The sequence below is a fragment of the Gouania willdenowi genome, chromosome 5 (genome assembly GCF_900634775.1).
Source record: "Gouania willdenowi chromosome 5, fGouWil2.1, whole genome shotgun sequence".
NCBI lineage: Eukaryota > Metazoa > Chordata > Actinopteri > Blenniiformes > Gobiesocidae > Gouania > Gouania willdenowi.
In genome coordinates this window covers 15657025-15663409 of record NC_041048.1, presented here as the reverse complement: position 1 = coordinate 15663409, position 6385 = coordinate 15657025, and positions in this window count along the sequence as shown.

The window sequence follows — 6385 nt, the reverse complement described above, 5'->3', positions numbered from 1 at the left end:
ATCACCGATGTCCTGTGCTTCGCCATCACATTCAGGGTCTGACACACCCAGAGGAAGGTGTCGCCCCTTCTGTTGTCGTCTGTTTTTGGTAATACTACTAGAACCAGAGAAATGTTAATCAAAGTCCTAAAATAAGTGTTTAATGAGAACTTTTTCTCCTTTCCAGTCAAAAGAAAGATGACATCATGATGACGCAGACAGTGGATTACGCTTTAAGGCTTTTTACTTATTTTGTAAATATTTAGAAGTTTGTTGTTTTAATTAAATTTGTTGTGCTTGAAACACATTGTAGTTTTTTCAAAGACTAATCTTCATGCATGTTTATTTTGAATACTCCGGGTCAAAAATAAAAAAAATTCATTTTTTTTCTCTGCCATAGATGCATGACAATGTATTGCGTAAATAAAAACCTAGCAGTGAAGCACTCAATAGGGCAGTTTCAAACGATTACTGTACAATATTAAACTATTTTAGCATAACCTACTTTTCATCAACTTACAGCATTAAACTTAATACTTTGATTTCAACAGTGGAAGTATTTGCACATTAACTTTATTATACTTCAACAGTTTGATGTAAACAAATATATAAATTAGTAATCACACAAAACTTTGAGTTTTGTGCATTGAAGTATTTAAATAAAAAAATTTAAAATGAAAGAACCAATATTTGAATCCAACCTGGATGTATCGGTCAGTGTACACTTAAACCCCTGGTCACCAACACGCTGCCCGTGGGCCCCAGGTAGCCCACATGGACAGTGAGGTGCCATCAGGCCTGTTCCAACAGCAGCACTAGACACCAGTTAACTCCATCTAAAATTTGATTTACCAGGCTTCAAAATCATAATCATAAATACAGATGTAGTTAAAGCCTTAATGCAGAGTATGAATACTGCTGCACTTAATGTTTTTCTATTAAATTAATTATTCATAAATAATTATCTTCACTGAAATATTGAGACAATTGTTTAAGTATCACAGATAAAATTAAATTAAAGATGTTGCAGATTTGGTTAGATTTTGATATTTTTTTTTTCCCGAAAAAAATAGTTTTAAATTGGTGAAGTTTAATAAAACCTTAAATAATTGTTTTGTATAGCAACTTTAAAGTAGCTCACGGTTTCAGTAAGATTTATGACCCCTAACTTAAACAAATGATTTTACACCAAGCCAGGGGTGGACTGGCCATCTGGCATACCGGGCATCGTCCCGAAGTTGGCCCTCCCGGTTTGATACATTAATTTTTAATTTTTTTTTGACGCGAGTGAAGGCAGATGTTAAACGGTGGTAAAAAAAAAAAAAAATGGTCCATAAATGGCAAAAACATGGCAAAATAAGTGTAAAGTAACTAAAATGGGCCAAAAGCAGTCGAGTGGCCAAAAAATGGGCAAATGAAGAAAAACCAGGTGGTATGTAATGGAAAAGGTAGTTTAAATGTGACAAACAATAGTGAAAAAAACCAAAATGTTGCAAAGGAAAGTGAAAAACGCAAAGTTCTGGAACAAAAACAAACAAAATGAAGGGAAAAGAGGAAACAATTGATATTTAATTTAAAGGAGAAGTGGTTCAACATTAAGAAAGGCAAAAAAAAAAACGGATATCTATTGTCAAAAATGGCTCAAATCTGAAGAAAAGTGTCAAACTTTTTGAAAACGGGACAAATGAAGTTCCAAAATGGCCAAATGAAATACGTAAGGAGTTAAAGTTTCCCCTCTTAAGGTTTTCTGGTGGAATAATTCAAATAAGACAGAGCCGCATGTTTTTAATATATTTATTTACTGTTTAATGTGTTTACTGTTTTTCTTGTAGTTCTTGGGTTAAAAATGCTTTTTTTAGGTAGTATAGGTAAGGCATCAAAATGGGAACATTTTGATTTTTTTTTTTTTTTTAATTTGAGGTAAAACAAAAGTAAAAATGGAAACAATTATATATATATATATATATATATATATATATATAAAAATTTGGTAAGGCATAGAAATTTGAATAAATTTTTTTTTTTTCAGGTTAGGCTATAGTAAGACAAAAATTGAAACAATTAGATTTTTTTTTTTCTGATAAAGCATGTAAATTTTTTTTTTTTTTTTTTTTTTTTTGTAAGGCGATAGTAGGCAAGGCTACCTCAAAGACCTGAGACCTGACGAGATCAAGCAATGACAGGCAGGTATGGCCATACTCAAATTAAAAATAAAATTAAATGTTTCCACTTTTATGACTTGCCTCAAAAAAAAAAGGTTTCTAATTTTAATGCCATATTATAGCCTTACCTTGAAATAAACAAAACAAAATAAAAATGCTTCTAATTTCATGCTTTATTACAGCCTTATCTAGCCTTACCTAAAAAATAATCTAATTGTTTCAATTACCTCAAATAAAAAAAATCAAAATGTTCCAATTTTTATACCTTACTAAGCCTTACAAAAAAAAATCAAATTGTTTCTATTTTCATACCTTATTGTAGTCTTACCTCAGCTCTTAGGTCTTTGTCACATTGAGCTGTAGATCAACAAACAAGAGAGAACAAAGAGGCCAGTCGCCCTGTCTCCATCGAGGGGGGTCAGTGTGGACAATGTGGAGGAGTACGAAGACCTGGGAGTGGTGATTGACAATAAACTGGATTGGGAGAGGAACACTGACTCCCTCTACAGGAAGGGCCTGTAGTGTATTTTCTGAGGTCCTTCAACTACAGAAAAATGCTGAGGATGCTTTGAGTCAGTGGTGGTGAGTGTGATCCTCTACGCCATTGTTGGCTGGGGGAGCAGACTGAGGGTCGCAGACGCCAACAGACTCATCCGCATGCAGGGCCAGTTACGTTGTGGAGATTAAACTGGTCTCTGACAGTGGTGACGGCGAGGAGGAGCCTGTCCCAGGTGAAGGCCATCTTGGTCAATGAGTCCCACCCACTCCATGATGTGCTGGTTAGTCACAGAAGCACCTTAAGCACCAGGCTGATCCAACCACAGTGCTCCACAGCACGCCACAGGAAATCATTCCTGCCTGTGGCAATCAAAGTGTATAATTCATCACTGTAACCTCACAGCTTGATTGTTGTAAATATCTATATTTCTACATTTTGTATAATTTTTGTAAGTATCTAATTTGTATTTTTATTAATCTTACTTTATTTTTACTACTGTAATGTGTGTATATCTGATCCTTATTTTTAACAGTCTTTACTTATTCTTTTATTTGTGATTTTTATATTTTTCTTTTCTGAAGTGTCTAACAAAAGCAATTTCCCCCTGGGATTTATTTTTTTTAGGTAAGGCTATAATAATGCATGAAAATAGAATTTTTATTTTATGTTTAGGTAAGGCAATAGAAAGGCATCAAAATGGGGAAAAAAATAAAAAATTAAAACGCCTCAAAACTGAGGTAAGGCATAATTTTCTTCACCCATTTTTGACACGCCTAAAAATGGAGGTGAGGCTATAGTAAGGCATAAAAACGGTGACAAAAGTTCAAACATTTCGAAAAATTAAAACGCCGCAAAACGGAGGTAAGGCATACAAAACTGCGAAAAATTTAAAACGCCTCAAAACGGAGGTAAGGCTATTGTAAGGCTTTAACGTTGCCGAAAAAATTAAAACGCCTCAAAACAAAGGCTATAATTAGGCATAAAAAGGGGCGGAAAAAATTAAAACGCCACAAGACGAAGGTAAGGCATAAAAACGGTGACAAAAGTTCAAACATTTTGAAAAAATTAAAACGCCACAAAATAAGTTTTTTTAAAGTAAGGATATAGTAAGGCATAAAACAAAACCATTTAATTTTTTTTTTTTTTGGGATTTAAGACAAATATTATTTTGTTTTTTTGATAAGGCATGAAAAAAGAAAAAAATAAGGCATTTTTTTTGAAAATTTCAAAAAAAAAAAAAATTGAGTTAGGACCATCATTACACCCTAAAAACTACTGCAAATATAATGAACATACTTAAATGGGGCTAAGAAAGCAGAAAGGCACAAAAAATGACAAACTAAAATCACCCAAAATAAAAAGTAAGGCTATAACAAGGCATTTTTTTTGAAAATTTCAAAAAAAAAAAAAAATTGAGTTAGGACCATCATTAGACCCTAAAAACTACTGCAGATGTAGTGCACATACTTGAACAGGGCCAGGAAAGCAGAAAGGCACAAAAAAATAAAATCACCCAAAATAAAAAGTAAGGCATTTTTTTTTGAAAATTTCAAAATAAAAAATAAAAAATTTGAGTTAGGACCATCATTAGACCCTAAAAACTACTGCAAAGATTATGCACGAACCTAAATGGGGCTAAGAAAGCAGTAAGGCACAAAAAATGACAAAAAAATAAAATCATCCAAAATAAAAAAGTAAGGCTATAACAATGCATTTTTTTGAAAATTAAAAAAAAAACAAAAAATGAGTTAGGACCATCATTAAACTCTAAAAACTACTGCAAATATAATGCACATACTTAAACAGGGCCAGGAAAGCAGAAAGGCACAAAAAACTAAAATCACCCAAAATAAAAAGTAAGGCTATAACAAGGGATTTTTTTTTTTTGAAAATTTCAAAAAAAAAAAAAAAAAAAAAAAAAATGATTTAGGACCATCATTAGACCCTAAAAACTACTGCAAATATTATGCACATACTTAAATGGGGCTAAGAAAGCAGTAAGGCACAAAAAATGACAAAAAACTTTTTTTTTTTTTAAAAAAAAAAAAAAAAAAAAAAAAATGATTTACGACCATCATTAGACCCTAAAAACTACTGCAAATATAGTGCACATACTTGAACAGGGCCAGGAAAGCAGAAAGGCACAAAAAAATAAAATCACCCAAAATAAAAAGTAAGGCATTTTTTTTTGAAAATTTCAAAAAAAAAAATAAAAAATTTGAGTTAGGACCATCATTAGACCCTAAAAACTACTGCAAAGATTATGCACGAACCTAAATGGGGCTAAGAAAGCAGTAAGGCACAAAAAATGACAAAAAAATAAAATCATCCAAAATAAAAAAGTAAGGCTAAAACAATGCATTTTTTTGAAAATTAAAAAAAAAATAAAAAATGAGTTAGGACCATCATTAAACTCTAAAAACTACTGCAAATATTATGCACATACTTAAACAGGACTTAGAAAGTAGTAAGGCACAAAAAATGACCAAAAAACTAAAATCACCCAAAATAAAAAGTAAGGCTATAACAAGGCATTTTTTTTTTTTAAATTTCAAAAAAAAAAAAAAAAAGAAATTGAGTTAGGACCATATTAGACCCCCAAAACTACTGCAAATATAATGCATATACTTAAATGGGGCTAAGAAAGCAGAAAGGCACAAAAAATGACAAAAAACTAAAATCACCCAAAATAAAAAGTAAGGCTATAACAAGGCATTTTTTGTCTCTCCCTGCTGACAGTTGAAGATGTGGAGGACATCTATCTGCTAGGAGTCATGATCTTTGGCCTGCTAATGATGGGGGTATGTGTATGTGCATGTGCCTTCCGGATGGATCGTAAGCTGAGGCGACTTTCAGAGGATATGAAGGTACTCCGAAAGAAGAAGAACTTTACGTTTGGAGAGTTGGAGGAACGTAAACAACGACTGGAAAAGAAAACCCGAGGAGATACGGAGAACAAGGACAGTGAAGAGGAGTAACAACAGGAACAATGACTGCAGACGAGAACACATCACATAAAAAAGGACCAAAAAAAAAAAAAAAAAAAAGGGAAGAAACGAGGTTGGATGTAAAATTATCTGTGTTTAAATTAGGGGACGGATCTGGATAAGCATAATGCTTTTTTCCGTCGCCCTTTCCGACATGTAAAAGGACAAAAAATAAAAAATAAAAAATAATGATGTGATTTTGCTCTGAATGTCAAATGAATTTCTGTGAATGCAACCATGTCGGAAATGAACAGAATAAATAAATAAAAAAAATAAAAATTTCAAAAAAAAATTGAGTTAGGACCCCAAGGGTTAGGACCCCAAAAACTACTGCAAATATAATGCACATACTTAAATGGGGCTAAGAAAGCAATAAGGCACAAAAAATGACAAAAAACTAAAATCACCCAAAATAAAAAGTAAGGCTATAACAAGGCATTTTTTTTGAAAATTTCAAAAAAAAAAAAAAAAATTGAGTTAGGACCATCATTAGACCCTAAAAACTACTGCAAATATTATACACGAACTTAAACAGGGCCAGGAAAGCAGTAAGGCACAAAAAATGACAAAAAACTAAAATCACCCAAAATAAAAAGTAAGGCTATAACAAGGAATTTTTTTTGAAAATTTCAACAACAAAAAAAAAAATAATTGAGTTAGGACCATCATTAGACCCTAAAAACTACTCTAAATATAATGCACATACTTAAATGGGGCTAAGAAAGATGTAAGGCACAAAAAAAGACAAAAAACTAATA